This window comes from Amia ocellicauda, chromosome 21 (genome assembly GCF_036373705.1).
Source record: "Amia ocellicauda isolate fAmiCal2 chromosome 21, fAmiCal2.hap1, whole genome shotgun sequence".
Taxonomy (NCBI): Eukaryota; Metazoa; Chordata; class Actinopteri; order Amiiformes; family Amiidae; genus Amia; species Amia ocellicauda.
Window position 1 is genome coordinate 14,000,589 of NC_089870.1, and position 18,255 is coordinate 14,018,843.

An 18,255-nucleotide genomic window follows, 5' to 3' on the forward strand; every position below is an offset into this window, starting at 1 on the left:
ACAGAAAAATACGACAAATCTCTACAGAAAAACAAGGTTTGGGATAATAGTTTAATTCAGGACTTTGCACAGCACGTTGTTCAGGAAAGACGAAAATGAATTATGATCTTCCATTCAAATTTTAGCACTGAGCAACCCTAGAACAAAGTAATAGCCACAGTATTTAATCAATGATCTCAAGAAAGACTTCATGACAAGAAACTGAATTTTATGAAAATGTTCCACTCTGTCTGCAGCCTCAGTTCAGGGAGGACAGAAACATTTTTTAGAAGTTGTTGAGCATGTGATTCAATTCTTGAACATAGAGAAGCAGGGAGATAAACTGATGTAGATATATAGGGGAAGATTAACTACCTCAAAAGGATATTTCCGTTTTACCCAAGGTTAAAGTGCTATGCAGTGCAGAGTGGTGTACCAAAGATACCTAATTAGCTTACTCATACACACTGAAATAGATAGGACTGTGTAGGAGGACACTGCATCTGCTTGTTTGGAGCTCACTGCTTCAACAGACTACATCCTGACATTAAACGAGGTGGAAACATGCTGCTGAAATGGGTCACAGCTAAAGAGCAAACTCATATTAAATATCCATGCATTTACAAACAAGGGGGAAAGACGGATGCCCAGGTCGTGGGTATATTTAAATAATGAAGTCAAGGAATTAGACACATTTTTTATCGTTGGCAGCACTCCATTCTTCATAGTTGACTTTAGTAGCATGAATTCTTTATTCAGCTATTATTTCTGTGATACTATACCACAATTGACTAAATTAATGGAACAGCACTAGAACACTGTTGGTCCAGTTCCATGAGGACTTCACCCAATAATCCAGGACTTGGTTCAAAACTGATTTTCCTCCAAGCTATTTTCATTCTTGTTTTATTATTTCATTTTCATTTATTGTTCTTTCATGCAAATATAAATGCCTTTAAACAAGCTTCCCTACCAGGACAGATCTAATTGCAGTTTATAAAATCAGAACCAGGAATGCTTGTGAAAATATGTTTGCCTTGAATACCAAGGATTCCAAAGAAGTTGGGAAATGCTGTGTCTAATTTCCAGTAACTCAATGATTCATACCTGACATCAGCTCTACGTCATTACCGACAACAGACCAATTTGACCAAGCTTAAAAGAATAATACATATTTTTTTTAAAGAGTGTGAATAATGGCAACATAACACAGAAGCAAATCTAATTAAATATATGGTAATATACAACATAATTGTAAAGTAGCCAAGTCAGAATGCAAGTGTCAACACTCAAATGGAATGTGAGGATCGTGTTTGCCAGAGTTAAAAAAATAAGTCTAGACGTGCAAATCAGCCCCATGTGATCTGTATCATGCCATTCTCCTATGCATAAAACACACGTGTGCAGTTTATTCTGAAATAAATAGTCAACATATACTGCCTATGACCCCTATATGCCATTGAAATACTTATGCCTTGACAAATGAATACATAATTTAAGCAAGAAATCCAAACACAGAGGCGTTCCCAGTGCTTTTTACTAGTTCTGAGGTCAGTAATGATTAATTAAATTGTTTATTTAACAAACGGGTTTATTACACCAGGTAATATTAAACACATGGCAGACTGGGAATATACACGTTAGTGAAGATGACATAAAAGTGTGTAGCACATTTGAGGTTTTTCCCAAATCTGAAATATTTAAACTGGTCTGCTATGTTTTTTAAGGAGGGAGGGTTTTCACGATGACTCTGTGTCTGGAAGACCTGATGCAGTTTCAGGTTCCCTTTCTGTATGAAAACACAAAGGTGGAGTAGTCAGAAAACTAAAGTTAGAATTAGTTCACCCCTATATATCTAATTGATGTAGACCATATGAAATGTATAAATACATAAATCACATATTTTTCTTTAAATATATGGAAGAAGGGAAGCTTGCAGAGATTTTTATTTACTTTAATAAAACTATACATCATTAATTGAATGCATCAATAATCTAAATGTCCACAGTAAAGCAAAACAAATCCTACTTTGTGAAGTGAATAGAACATAATACAAAAAATATATTAATTATCCATTTCCTTAGAGAAGGGAACATGTATACCTATCCTATCCAATAAATTTTAATTGGGGCCTTCAGAAAGCAACACAGGACAAAAGACTCCATGAAAAATTAGGGTTTATTATATTATGAGCAGCAGAAATCTTATACATTGGCCAAAGTCCAAAAAGATGCTTTGTGCAGTAGAGTTTTTTTACCACTGACAGCAGTGAAGACTCTGAATCAAAAGATAAAATTACGTAATTACCACCCTAAACCGAGAGAGATTTCTCCAAACAATGGTGCATCAGTATTGTGAGAGATCTCATGATGGTTTGACGTAACACATGAACTGGTGATGACATCACCACATGATCTCAGTGCAAGACATGGATGAGATCCACTGTTGTTCAAACTACAGCTTACTACGTAAATATTTAATGAATTCATTTAATAAAAACAAAAATTGATAATAATCTGTATTTTCAGCAACCAGACTATTCATGTGATCATCATAAATCCCAAGAGTTGGCTTCTCCAGAAATTCGCTTACCAGGGAATGTCAGCACGTAACTCACAGGAATAAATATCAACTGAATTTACCCATATTTGCAGACAACAAGAACTACATATGAATTGAGGCATTCACAATCCTGAAGAGGGATTAACACAGTCCACCCAAGGACATGTTTCGCCCTCCAGGCCAGGAACAACAGGATAAAAGGAAATTAAGTACAAGCAGATTCTAGACTGAGAACACAAGATCCCTGGAATTCTATAAATAGAAAGTTCTAGACTTATTGAACAAACTGCCAACCCAAATTGGGATTGACTGACATGTGTTTAATACTTGTGTAGTTACTCTGTATTGACACACTTGGAGGTGTCGGACAGGGTGTCCAGAGATTTGGGTTGTGAGTCGCGGACCTTGCAGGGTTGACAGCGCATGGGACAGAAAAGAAAGCCTAGAACAGGTCAGGTGCTTACTACACAGTAGTTGGTGTCCCTATCTAGCCTTGGGCAACTATTTGGCTTGCCAAATATAAGTGGGATTTTGAGAAAGAGCCGTAGTTGTTGTCCAGTTCAAGTTCTGTCATTCAGTGTCCGGTTCACGTACAAAAATGGGTTGGTTAGCCAGTTAGTGATATGCTCATGCAAACTCTTTCTAGGTTTCCTGCAGCTCTCTCCGGGTATCATGCCTTGAATAGGGAAATTGGAAGTGCTTACCCAGGTAATAGGGCTTGGGACTCATTAAGTGGGTTTGGATTTACAGAACATTCAGATTAGGGTTAGGGTGATAGGGTTAAGACATGGAATATGTTTTCACTGGATGAAGTAGTAAACATGAAGGTCTTTCTTGAGTTCTTGTTTAAAATAAATGCTCCAGTACTGCTACTCCCCTTGGAAGTGCTGTGAAAATATTATCATGCCCGCATTAAAACATATTCTAAGTGTAAAATTACGCATGGCATAGAATTGAAAAAGTATGTATTGAAATAGTTCTTTAACAATGTGTGAAAGCAGTGGAGATGTACATGCATGTCATGTGATTGAGTTTATCTCTTGGCTACCAGAAAATGAAGGATGTCACTTTACGTCAGAAATAAGTAAAACCTTCAAAGTAACTGTGTTTCAGAGAGCAGTTTTGAAGATGACTTTCCCCTCTGGAGAGATGTTTCATGCATGACTACTGAGCTCATTATAGTAAAATCAACTTTATTGCGTCATGTAGGCCTACCTCTGGTTTTATTGTGGTTGGAATGGAAGACAAATCTTCAAGTCCTGAAAGATTAACCAAAATAAGCAACCTTAAAAGAAATAGAAACATTGAGTGATTTGTCTTCATAGCATGAAAGAATAGACTACTCTTCACTAGGCTAAATAGGGTCCCTTTTTCTTTGCTCATGGAAAAGCAGAAAGCATTTGATAAATATTATGTAGTATGTCTGTGCTGTGTTTTATATCAGAGTCCATTACCATCCATTATTTTTATTTTTGAGAAGGACTCACTGGCTCAAGTGAGGGCCATCCTATTTCAGGTGTCTTCACAGACTTAATTACCATTAAGTTGAGAGAAGCATTGCTATTAATGGGAACAAATCAGATGTAGCCTATATGTTTAAAGGCCACCTGACATGATTAAAGCACAGACACATATACACTTTGTCATCTTTTTCCGTGGTGAAAAAATAAAAAGTGAAGTTTTGCTGTGTGTGGGTGTCTGTACTTGTTCTTGAGAACAGGATGAACCAAAATAAGGGCCATTTGTGAAATTTAAGAGCAGGAATGCACATTGCCCTCGTTAAGAGAAAAAGCCATGGTGTTCCCAGGGTTATTTCAAAGTTTATTTTTCTCAAACACAGCAATTAAGAGCTCCCCTTGTTGATTTTATGACAGCACAATCTGAAATGTCTGGGTTGATTTGCCCAAATTGAAGAAGACTGCTGTGTTGAAATGTTGGTCTTGGTTCCTGCAGTTTAATGCTGTGTGCTTCTCCCAGCGCAACATGTGTGTCTGTGCCCTGGAGTCCCCTCTCTTGGCATGCCAGTCAGGAACACAGGCTAGAAGTATTTAACTGTCTGATTGGAGTTCTTCACCACAGCTGTTTCTGCAGACTTGCTTCCATCAAAGCTCACAGGAAGCAACAGAACAGTACTGTGTTCTGTGGACCCACACTTATGAACATAATACAATACAATGGGATCTTGATCCAATCCTCTTTATTTTCAGCAGATTTTGATTTCACTGTAGATTAAACTTTGTTGTAGTGCATCTTGTGCAGTCGCATGTGCTTCACTAATTCATGAAGCATCTAGAGGCTTGATTGCATATCCCTCACACTAGGTGTCAAACCACAAACTGTATAAAACCGTTCTAAATAAGCTGTTCTTAAAGCTCACCCTTTAAACATGTGGAACCTGCCAGATTTTAATTACCTGTTGAACTGCCACGTGCATTAGCACATACAGTCGATTGCATAAATATTCACCCCAAGGACTTTTTCGCATTTTGTTATGTTTAAATTAAATTGATTTCATTGAGATTAATTTCTAGACATGAATGGCCACTGTAGGCATGTGTTCTTTCTGTGCACAGTCATGTATGTGCACATCAGCGTCATGTGTGCGCATGCGCTGTCCAGAGTGAGTTTTGAATTTTTCTTAAGTTGCTAAACTTTTCTTTGTGTATTATTAATACTTAAAAAATAGTGTATAAGTTTTCGACAAATATATACATTTTGTAATTATGTCAATTTGACAAAATTAACATATAAAAGTACTAGAATATGACAGAATAAGCCTTTATTTTTCAGACATGCACAGCAATAAGCACAAACGCAACCGAGACGGAATAATAAGAATAACTGTTGCATATGTGTATTCAATTGATATGTGTACACAAAATACAGTCAATAAACATTGATTTAATTAGAATTAAATTACTAGAAAGATAGATGGATAGAATATGCTTTTTCAGCAATAAGCAGAACAACCGCAACAAAACGAGAAAGAGACATTGATACCTTCGCAGGGGAGGAGTGTCATTCAGCACTGGCACAGGGCAAAAACAAACTAAAATGTTTCTAAAATTAGGTAATCGCTTAACCATAGCAAAAACAAAATAATTTGTCCAGTACAGGGTATTTACTATATATATCCTTAACCTAGTAAACGGTGACGGTCTTTATTTTATGGAATCTCCCTCAGCCATAAATACATTAGTATCTGCTGGTCTCTGCTTTTTTATTTTTTTAAATAAATAAAAATAAATAAATAAATAAATAAATAAAGGACATGTTGATGGTTTAGTATTCGTATTCAATTATTATAATGTGTAATTCCATAAAAATAAAAAAGCAGAGACCAGCAGGTACTAATGCAAAGTATTTATAGCTGAGGGAGATTCCATAACATAAAGACACCGTTTACTCGTTTACTAGGTTAAGGATATAGGAACTTTTACTTGTTTTGAAGAGAATAAACATGATGATGTTTTGACAGTAAGTGAGCATACTGAATATACATGGATTGACTCATAGAACTTTGTTATGCTCTATTTTACATTTGCTTGTTGAATGTACATGGAAGTTCAATTAAGAAAAGTGTTGATGTAGCTTTTTATGTTTTGCTTGTTTAAAACAATTTTCACTAAAGCTTTAATTCAAACTGAAGTTACTGTGTACTGGTGTTCACTAATTTTGACTGATTGCAAGATGGATTTATATTGATTTAATATCAACCTGATTTAAGCCAGGTAACAACACAATGCCAAGTGTACATGAAGGCTCTCATGAAACATTTTTGGTGTTACAGCATAATAACATCTAATAGTGTGGTGAAATTATAATTTCATGTGCTTAGTTCAGTGCAGAAAAGTGTGCATTTTAGATGAGAAGGTTTAGTTTACCAAGGCTGCAAGGTGCTGGAAAATCTTTGACCGTGCACCTTGAAAGTACTTGAAAAGCTGTACTAACCCTGTTTAGGGTAAGTCTTTACCTGCTTTGTACGTCTGGTTCCTGTCATTTTTGACCCATTCTTCTTGGCAAAATTGCTCACGTTCTCTCAAGTTGGAGGGTCACCATTGGTTAACAGCAACTTTCAAGTCTTGCCCCAAATACCAAATTGGATTGAGGTCTGGGCTTTGACTGTGCCTTTCTAGAACACTCAACTTCATGTTTTTAAGCCACTCCAGTGTAGCCTTGGCTATGTATTTCGGATCTTGCAGATCGAAGCAGGTTTTCCTCTACGATTTTCATATATTTCATGCCATCCATCTTGCCCTAAATCCTGACAAGTTTCTCAGTCCCTGACAATGAAAAGCTTCCCCATAACATGATGCTGCCACCTGACCATGCTTTACAGTAGGCATGGTGTTCTTTGGGTGATGTGCTGCATTGGGATTGCGCCCAACATAACACTTGTTTTCCGGCCATACATTTCCATTTTAGTTTCGTCAGAAACAAAACTTTTGCTACATGACTAAGGAATCTTCTGAGTGTTTTTTGCATACTTTAAATGGGATTCAAGATGGTATTTTCTTTAGTACCATACAGGCTAGATTTGTGGAGCACCAGGGTAATAGTTGACATGTGGAGAGTTTCTCCCATGCTGGCTATGGAATGCTGAAGTTCCTTCAGATTTACTGTTGGCGCCTTGGTGGCTTCTCTGACTACTGACCTCCTTTGCCATATTCTTTCAATTTTTTTGTATAATGGATTTCACTGCACTGTTCAAAGTTTGGGATATTTTTTTATAACCCAACCCTGATTGGTGCTTTTCCAGAACTTTCTCTCTGAGTTTTGAAAGCTCCTTGGTCTTCATGGTGTGGTGGTTGTTTGGTTATGCTCTCTGACAAACTCTGACAATTGGCTGCACCACAGCTTATTTGTGTCATAGCAAAGGGATGAATACAAGACTTTTCACTTTATTTTGTAGTTAATTAAAAAAAGATAATAGTTTTTTTTTTCAGCCTAGACATTGTGTACTATTTTGTGTAGATCAGTGACAGAAAATCCCAATTAAATCCCTTTAAGTTCCACTTTGTAACACAAATGTCCAAAAGTCCTTGAAGATTTAAATAATTGTCTTTTTATTTTAAATGTTAGTGCTTTATTACCTAAGAAACCATTACACAGCAGCACCACCAACATCTAACCCACTTTGCTATGCTCCCCTCTACTGATTAACAACTGATTTGCATGACTAACTTTCATTCTGAACCCTCGTTTGATTAATCACCTCACCTCATCTTGGACATGACTTTTCTTATTCAACGTTCATCGCAGCACCTGAAACTAAATTATACTCATTATTTTTTAGATCAGGGGTGTCATGCTCCAGTCCTGGAGGACAGTGATGTCTTTTGGATTTCGATCCAGCCCAGGTCTTGGCTCCTTAACTGGTCTAATTAAATGATGAACCGGATGAATGTAACACTGCTCTCCAGACTCTGAAACTAAAATGTGAAAGTCTTAAGATTACCTGAGAAAATAATGACATTAACTGAATAAAAGAGAGACCCTGTTCTAACAAAACACAGCAGTGCAAAACTACAGGACTGGAGTCTGACATCATCACATATATTTCTAAGATCTGTCTCAAACTCTGACCAGAGAATGTGTACAGGCATTGACTTTGTTAAAAACTGAATGATATCAAAATTCCTGAGATTAGTTTTTCAATCTTGAGTTTTTTTAGGGGGTTTATTTAGGTCTTAAAAACATTAATAGCATTTCTTTATCAAACTACCTGAGGGTTCTGAGAACAAAGCTAATATTGGCTAATAGATTTTTTTATTCATTGTTTAAAAGCCCACTTCCTTTCTTCTTTGCAGCCGTGATAATGCCACACTTGAATTCCTAGGCTTTGCAGTGTCAACAAGGCAGCATGTGAAGTAATTTCAACTGAACAGGTAGCGGAAACAATCTTTCTTAATTATAAGTTGTTTTCCACAAGAAGAGAGTCTCCTTCGATCTGTTTACTGTCTTCAGGAAGCTTGGTTCCATACTCAATAATTGCCATTGTGACAATTTTACAGATTACAGATTTTACCCATTTGAGAAATAAAAATAAAGAAGGCTAAAGGATTTGTTCATTACATGTGACAGAATATTGCATTATATTCTTTGTTAAGATATGTTTTTATAACGTTTGATAGGTCTGCATTTCGGTAAAAAAAATAACACAGACAGCAGTGTGTGAATAAAAAGCAATCAGTCCTTTAATCAGCATGTTCCAAAATCTTGACATCTGTTTTGTCATCAGCTCAGAACACACTTGGATCACTTTAAGTGTAATCAATGATAATCAATTACTTCAAATAATGGAATAAAATCATTATTCTAGGTTTAGCACTTCAGGAGACTAAAGAAGGTGATACATCATTTGCTATAAAACCATTTTCTCTTTCACAGTGTACCAGTCCGGAAATACATTGGTGCCCAGCAACATAAGCTGAACTCCAGAAGAGGGCTGTATTCAATCCAAGGCAATTACTGTGTTAAGTAGCATGAAGGATGAATTAGTTTCCCAGTAAAAAAAAAAAAAAAAAAAAGTCAATTGACAGAGCCAGTGATAGAAGTCCTTCATATTTACATCAGCATTCAGTAAAAGGTCTTGATGGAAAAAAGAGAATGGATATTCAAATTTTCTCACATAACAATTAATACTCTAAAAGAAAAATAAGCACTGTTCAGTAGAGGTTTTGATGAAATACAATATCAGAATACGTCATGAAATTGAAGCATCCTTACATTCAACCAAGCAAAACAAGTGGATTACTTTATCCTTGTTACGTACGGCTACTTAATTTTGCAATCATTAGTGCTTTTAAGTTAATTAAATATATATTCCTTGTAAATATGATCATTTAATCCCACAGCTTGCCAAAGACTACGCACAGATGTCAGACACACAGATTGTCTGAACAGACACTGCAAGAGATATTGTGTAGCTCTGGATTTCTATGTGTTTTATTCCTTGTGAATTTGGGTCATCACATGCATTCCAAAGAGAATATACAATTTGTTTAAGGACCTTTTCTCTGCTGTTGAACACCATGTCAAATGTAGGCTCTCGAATGATCATTGTTGCCATCTTATAAAGTAAAAAAGAAGAAAAAAAAAACTCCATTAAATGTATGTGAATTGACTGAAAGACTATACATGCAATTTGGCTTTTATTATTATGATTATTACTAGACTAGATTGCTAGACAGCATTCTGTTTTACGACCTATTGCTTGAAAGTTTGCTTGAAACTTAAGGAATACATTTACATTTTCCCAGCCATTTTATTTATTACTCCTAAAGGATCATGCTTTTTCATTCTGCATTAGTGCCACAACATATTTTCATAAAGTTTCATGTCAAAAACTATCTTGGCCCTTGGGCATAATTGGAGGTTCTTGCCAGCTGCCAGTTCTTCGTTCTGGAAACAATATTTTACAACTCTTCAGTTCTGTCCAGGGAATAATAATTCTGTGCCACATATTTTTCATTTTTATGAACTCTTTGGTAATCTTTTGGTAATCGGAGCATTGTGGCTTTTGAACATGACACCCAGCAAAGTAATAGGAGTGCAAAGACCGTCAATGGCCTCGCATGTATTGAAACTGAATCGTCAGATTTTGTTTTTACATCTGCAATTTTAATAAAGTTTAAAGGTTTAGCTACCTCTGTGGCTTTGCTTGCTCAGGTTTCATTCCACTCAGCAGTGGAAGCTACCTGAAATTTACAAAACCTCAAAAACAACTCCAATGTACGTAGCTTGTTTACTGCCACAGCTTTTTTGTGAACCAGTGCAAGATTCACAGACCTGACCATAAGAACCACTTGGAAAGAGTCATTGCACAAGTGGTGAAGGAATTACACTAAACAATTAAGCAAATGGCATTGAATTATATTCATATTTAATATGTCCTACCTGGACAATTAAAGGAATTGAATCTCAGATTAAATCAAAATTCAAAAATATAAATTCAAAATATAAAAATTCATTGAGGTTTTCAAAGTATCTGAAGGAGACTGAAAAAGTCAATCCAAAACAGTACTGGAAAGTCTTTACACAATCTGGTCGAAGTATGCAGAAAAATCTACCCAGGCATGAGACAGTTGACTGTTCAATATAATCTTTGATGAAAAAGCCTGATGGGCGATTTGGATAAAGCTAAAAGTAACGAAACTGGCTTAAATGGCCTCCTCTTGTTTGCCAGTATAACTCAAACATAATTCTACAGTACATTGGCATTGAAAACAGGCACATAGTAAGGCAAATATTATTTAAAGTGACTGGGATATACAAAAGACAGACAAGTACTACTATTTTCTTTTAGAGTGCACTGAAGTTATATTCCGAAAACAAAGACCTCTGGAACTCTGGCATCAATGTACAGATCCCAGGATTTTCCAGGAATAATATATATCCTCATATTATGTAAGAGCTGTCAAGAAAGCTGAAGAGTTTAATTGAGAAACACTTCACACAGGAATACTAGAACACTGTGTCCTTACTCTTTTACATCCTCAACAGTGACCAATCCAAGTTTTCTTTTTTCTTTTTACCCAAATAATGTAACAAAGCCAGATGGAATAATCTGAAGGCAGTTAAACAATGCAATGCACATGTCATGTATTTTTTACACATGCACTTGCCAAGGTCTAAATTCCTTTGGTGTTAATCATGCCAGACAGGCTATTTATGAATGTAGAAACTGATGAAGTTAAAACACACCCCTCTCAAGACAAAAGTAACTGCTGTCTTGGCAAGAAGAAATTTCATTTTAATACTGAAATGTTCATGTTCAAAAAACAATGTATACTCCTTGCTTGTCTCTTAATTACTATATACACTCTTGGAGTTTAAAGTAATCACACCCTTAATTTGCAACAATGTTACTGTAATTTATTTAGTTTAATAAACATTTATAAAATATTTTTTATGTGTCAAATATATATTTTCAGAGTTTATTGAGCACTGATTTAGCCTAGATTTAAGTGTAAAAGAGGACTTCTATTCCTAGAAACAATGACAGTAACATGGTTATTTATTCATAGTGGCAGTCAAAAGTTGAACCACACCCTGACTTAAATTAATTCAGTTCAGTTCAAGACAAACAAATGTGTGTTGTATCTCTTATCAAAATTAATGTCAGAACAACTGAAAGAATATATGTAATATGGAAAAATATTCCATCCTTTTATATTTTCTTTAAATGGTAGCCTTTGAATATAGTTGAATGCAGGTGTTTGTTGTTTAGGGTTTTTTTTTCGGTGAGAGTGCTCTACAGTGCTAATGTTGCATTTGTCTCAGTCTATAATCATTCCAGCAGTCGAGCAACATGTTTTCCATACTGTGAGCATAGACTAGATGCTTTAAATAGAAACGTATTATCTACTTATTCCGTGTTGCTGTTATTTTTAGACAAATATTTCAATGATGTCTAGGGCAATATCAGTATGTCTTAATTGTGATTTTAACACCCCAGCACCTGTTACAACAAGGAGGGAAATACTGCCTTTTCCATCAGTTCACACAAAGGTGTTTTTTATTACTTAACTTGCCTATATCTTATTCAGTTCTGATTAAATCAGTACAAAATGGAGATCTCACATGAAATTTGTTAGTAACATTGATATTTTGATTATATCTGCAAGTGAAAGTATACTTATTTACTTCTGTTTTACATTGTTCTGTAATCTTGTAATTAGACATAATACTGCTTATCTTCAGGTGCACACAGTCCTTCAAAGCCACAATAACGTTTTGTTTTTAGGTTTTTTTGGTTTTGTCCTACTCTGAAATCTTAACTATAAAATGTAACTATTTATCTACTTGTGCATTAGTGTATTTGCCCTCTGGGATTGGATTTTGGGCACACCTGTTTCAAACATACCTATGACCAGATACATGTTACGATTCCTGCATAAATGCAGAAACTGTAACATTACTTTGAAGTGGTAACTGGCCTCTTCCTTCTTTTTTAATCCATGTCTTGCATTTCTTTTCTCTGACCTGTTACAAATCAAGCATAGTAGTGATATTTATGCTGACAAATTTGAATTACAAGGAAGTGTCTTTTACTAAGCCCTTCCTTCATTGTATTTCTGCAAACTCAACAAATTAAACCTCTGTCATTCAAAAGAACATGCGAGAGTTCCTTAGTGTAAATCTACTTCTCAATTTCTTTGCAAAGTGAAAGGCAAAGTGAAAAAATGCACCTTATTGGAAATTAAAGCAAAATGAATGTGGTGTTCACTAGTGAAGGGTCCCTTTTCTGTTTTACCAATAAGAGGATAGTGTGGTGGGGTGGTGACAGTAGGGGGTGCCACATTCATGGATGTTTCAATTTTTAATGAAGTCACCCGACATGCTCGACATGCACCCAACATGAACTCATATATTCATAGAAACTGCCCCTGAGATGAGAAAGCATTTTTGTTCCGACAGTTTCACTAGAGCCTCTTCTGGATGTGGACTCTGTTGAACTGTGGACTGGTTTCACTTCAGTTCAATGAGTTCTTAAATAAGACAACAGAGTTGTTTCATTGGTAAGCACTCTAAAAATGTCAATACATGTTGGAGCAGAACTCCTTGGCACCAGCACACATTTAGTATGCAATGGGTGCAGTTTTAAGAACAGGAGAACACAAGAACATTTACAACTGAGAGGAGGCCAATGCTTGCCATGCTTGTTTAATGGCTAGTAACGTGATGACCCAAGAATCGCATCTTGTCTGTTCTTGAATAATATCAAGGTGTCAGCTTCAAAAACATGGCTGAGAAGTTTGGTCAACACTGCCACCAGTGTTCGAATTGAGGGGGGGCTGGGGGGGTCCGAATATTTCATTGAATAAAAATGAAATTTTTTGACTAAATAAATGCCCTGACACGAGATGACTTTGTCGGCCAACTTCCATCAGTGTTCCAGAGTCGATTTTTTTCTCTTCAGTGACGTTCTAAATACTAAACATGGACCAGCGTGTGTGCATTAAATCGCAGTTTTGTGACTCGGTTACAGCAGCGACTGACAAAGTGGAGGCTTCTCGAGTTTTCACCAGCTGAGTAAGTGTAAACCTAAAATTGTTCTCTGATTTAGGATTGTTTACACTTTAGTTACTATAACTACCACCTTCGTGCTGAACAGCAGCTAGTTTGTAATGTAGCCGCTAGTTGATTTTTTTTTTTATCTTATCTATCAGACAATTGTTGCCTCCCCCCCACCCCAGGATTACGGAACCCCCTATAAACTCTAACCCAATTCGAACACTGACTGCCACCACTTTCTGCATGAAGCAATATCTTCTGTTTTCATTGCATTTAAGTGCTCTCTTGAATTCAGTTTCAGTCTGTGTCTCTGGGTCCTTGGGTCACTGTTGATTTTGTGGTGAGTATTTTCAGCCTACAGAAGCAACTTGGTATATATTAAGAACTTGGTAAGCTGAAGGTGTGGGAGATATATACATATACAGTTCCTCCAGTATTCTAGCATTCTTAGTCTGCTTGATTAGTTAGATGTATTAGTATACAGCTCTGGAAAAAATACCACTGCAAAAGAGACCACTTCAATTTTTTCTTAACTCAGCATCTCTACATGTATGGCAGCCATTCCATTCCATTCATATTTTTAATTGGAATTTGGGAGAAATGTTGTCAGTAGTTTATAGAATAAAACAAAAATGTTCATTTTACCCAAACACATACCTCTAAATAGTAAAAAGACAGAAACTGATAATTTTGCAGTGGTCTCTTAATTTTTTCCATAGCTGTATATTCAACAGCGATCAATCATGTTTTGACGAGATAGTAAGCAGTGATTTTCACAGGGTATTTTCAGTAACTATCAGCCCACTCACAGTGTAGCATACGTAGATGCATTGTGAGATAGTAATCTTTGTAAATATCCAGCAGTCCTATGGAATTCTGTAAAGCAATATAACAAAAAATACAGAAGGGGCACTGTTTACATGGACATATTTAACAACTGGGTCATGGGTGCACATCTGCTCAACAGTACACATAAAGATTTGCCTTCCATTTAATTTACTAGCTGATATCCTGGGAGCAAAGGGGATATATATATATATTGTGTGTGTGTGCTATACTGTGTGAATATAAATCCTCTTTGGAATGGCAGAGCTGGTGCCAAAATGTAAACAAATATGCTTTGGAGTGAATCTATTAATGCCAGAACCGGAGCCAGAGCTGGTAACTGCTTGGCTGAAACACTGATTTGGGTCCTGATGTCCAAGCAGAAGCTGAAATACTTTACCCCTCTTAGATCAAGGCATTTCCGAAGTGATCTGACACGTCAGTGTCTTGACATTTTCTTTATAAACTTTCAAAGAGGATTTTACGATTTATTAGAAATTGAACTCTACCTTGTCCCTGCACTTAAATGTAGAATTTCTTTTCATTTTTCTATTTTTTCCCACTAGACTGAACCCACTGCATCTGAGCTTTAACACTGTGAGCAGGAACCCGAGATGTGCCACCCACGCATAGCTCACATACTGCAGCACAACATGGCAGAACGTGTCAAACATAACAGCACAAATACAGAAACTTAGGCATCAGACAAAATCTATGAAAAAGTATAGATTGAAAACTTAAATAAAGTATAAAAGTATTTTTGAGGAAAAATAAATCATAAATCTTGAAACAAAATCTTTAAAATATAAATTATAGAAACTATAAATTAATGTATTTTTTTCAGACATTTGGGGTTATTTTTGTTTTATAGTCTGTCTTACATAGCATGATATATTTTGTTATTTTTCTTACATATTTAATGTTTTTTAAACCTCATATGATGCACATAAATATATGCTCCACATTTTTGTTTAATCTGAAAAATCTTCTTTAAAAATGTTTGATATAGCTGCTTAAGCTAATGATTAAACACCTCAATTACCAGTACTTACAGTACAGTACACTACACTCATTTAAAATCTATCAAGATTTATGGCGCAAGCACACGGAAGAGGGATAAGGCTATGCAGAAGGCTGGCATTATTGACTAGCACTTTTGTGGATATTATTTGGCAGTGCAAGGGAACAGGTGTTTGCAAGATTTACAAGAAAGTCCACAGGGTTGAACCCTCAGTTCATCTTTGTATGAAATCTTAGCTTTGTCCAGTGTCAATAAAAAATGTAAAATAATAAAAATAATATCTGTATGTTTATGACTTTAATTTTACAATGAGATCTTGTTCTATTTTTTTTCTGTCAATCTATTAATTTTGCATCTGAAAAAAAATATATATTTTGTTGTATTCAAACAGGAACAAAATATGCTACAGAAATGGTATTAAGAATGGAGGAAAATAATCAGGGAAATAGTGCAGGCAACATAATGCGAAGAGTAGGCCTGTGGTGGGTGCTCAGCTATAACATCCTCACACGGTTACTTATTGAGATTAAATAGTAGTGTCCTTTTGGTTTAATTCAGAGAGGATGGGCAGCACACTATAAATTATATTTGATATAATAGTGAAATGTATTGGAGACAAATCTTAGAAATCTTCAGTGCTAATTGTAAAATCGTTTTCTTATGGCTGTCTTGCTGATAAACTATCAGTAGTGGCTGCTGGAGTGCTGCCATGCTCATAAGTATGCAGGAGGCATTGGCTGTTTTTCCAGTTCTGTGCTGTCCTCAGATGAACCTGTATCTCTGCCAAGAATCCAGCACAGTTTATAGAAGGTAACCGGGTTATAAGCCAACAGTGTATTTCAGCAGCAAAAACAAATCTTTCGGCAAAGAAAGGTAAGCAAATATATTTCAATAAACCTTTGTCAATAGATAATTGCAACCTTTTGAGTTCTTAAAGAGGTATAAAACCAGCTATCTCAGTCAGTATGAAAAGAGGCTTTAGCAAGCAAATGAGATCATGAAAGACGTGGCAAATAATACACAGTGATAAAGACAGCCCGATCAAATGTGCTGTGAAAAATTGAGCAGCAGGAGGGTTGTTCTTAATTGGAAATTGACACAAAACACTGCAAGCTTAGTGAATGTCTGAGATGCTGTAGTTAAAAAAAGGTGTCAGAGCTTGTGTGCTTGCTGGCTATGTGCTTTATTTAATCTTTTAAAATGTTATTCCATCAGACTGCCATGTTTGTATATCAGCTGAAGCTTAGAAATGTCATATTGTACAGTGGATGTGATATTCAAAAAAATGCTGTGGATATCAACAAAAAAAAACTGAATTCTGGTTCCTGTTCTGCCTGGAATTAAAGGATTTTTTTCAAGTGCTTAAAATTCTAAATAGTTCAAGAAAAGCCCCCTGCTTGCATGATGTCAGAGTAAAAGCTAAATGACTGCTGCACAACACACTTCTTTCAGGGTTGCTGGCAGACGTAGATACTAACAATACACTGGTCTGGACAAAGTTGTCTTTTAGGAATTAAAACCATGCTTTAATTTTCTTCATGCAAGTAGATTTCAGTCTAGGCCAGTCGTCTAAGACAAATGATTGCAGTCATGCTTTGGTTTGGCTGAAGGAGACCTTGAATGTCAAGAGACTCCCCATAAATAGTGGTAACAGGGTAGCACATCATTGGAAATATAATTTTAAAGCAAATTTTAGGGAGTGTGTGGTCTGTGTAAAATGCCTTCTTGAATGCCGTCCAGGCCTATACAAACTTAACTTTGCAATCATTATGTAATTTCGTCCTTTTACTGTCCCAATCAATATTGTGGCGTTTTGGGGTTCTGCCGGTAATTATGAGAATATGCCAAAGTTTGTTCTCGAATGCCTGGTTTATTGAGACTCACCACCCCCAACACCTGCAGCTAATCGGACACTTCCAGAACTCTGCACCCACGTCTTCGCTAGCTGGGGCCCACAGTCAAACCCTCAGCTAGACCAACAATCATTCGACAGCTCTGCATGCATGCTTCAGACAGGATGACCTCATTTAGATTGACATGCACATTTATGGCATGATACAAATACAAATACAGTACAAATATATTAATTCAATTTAATACAAAAGACTATTTACAAAATTATTGTTCGGATTCCTTACAGAACCCATGTTCCATAAAATACATTAAACCCTTATTAATATAATCGATATCATTACCATGTTTAATAAGGCGAAAATATTGTCAGTATTTCCTTAATGTTTGATATTTTTCAAAATAATTTGCCCATTTAAAGTCCTGATTAGGAAAAGAGATATTCATAAGACTAAATAATTTAATCAGCTGTCACACTATTCAATGCTTAAATATGTATACATTTTTTTTAAATGTGCAGGGCTGTTTAATTGTACCTTCAGGATTCTTCTTCATAACTAGATTCAGAACACCATTCAGTAGGACTATTTTCAGGCAGGGAACAATCCTGCAATGTCTATATTATGTCTAAATGTGGTTAACCCAGACATATATTTTGAATGCAAAAAATACCTTACTAACTGGTATTTAATAATAGATCAGTCATGATGTCATGAAGTCATCCAAACTCCCTAACTGCAGACGAACACTTACGAATGATTGAGAGGGACTGTGTGTTCCTCTCTGAAGTCATTTGAGAGGATAACAGAACTTTCCAGAAAATTAATTCAGGATAGTTGTGGGCCTTAAGCTACAGAAATAAACCATCACCATGCCCCGTAAATACTCTACGTTGCCAAGTCAAAGCCTACACAAATGTCTGAGATAAGGAAAAAGAGAAAACAACAGTATCAAGTTTGCTGTTGCATCCGTTCTGTGTATTTTCTGAATTACCCTAA

General features: G+C 35.9%; 1 long non-coding RNA gene across 1 annotated transcript in view; it reads left to right on the plus strand.

The window, feature by feature from the left end:
- The first annotated feature begins 16,173 nt into the window (after positions 1 to 16,173).
- LOC136717024 (uncharacterized) overlaps positions 16,174 to 18,255 on the plus strand; it is a 50,402-nt gene continuing 48,320 nt past the window's right edge. The window contains exon 1 of the long non-coding RNA XR_010805176.1: positions 16,174 to 16,279. This is a non-coding gene — a long non-coding RNA (uncharacterized LOC136717024). The remainder of the gene's footprint in view (positions 16,280 to 18,255) is intronic.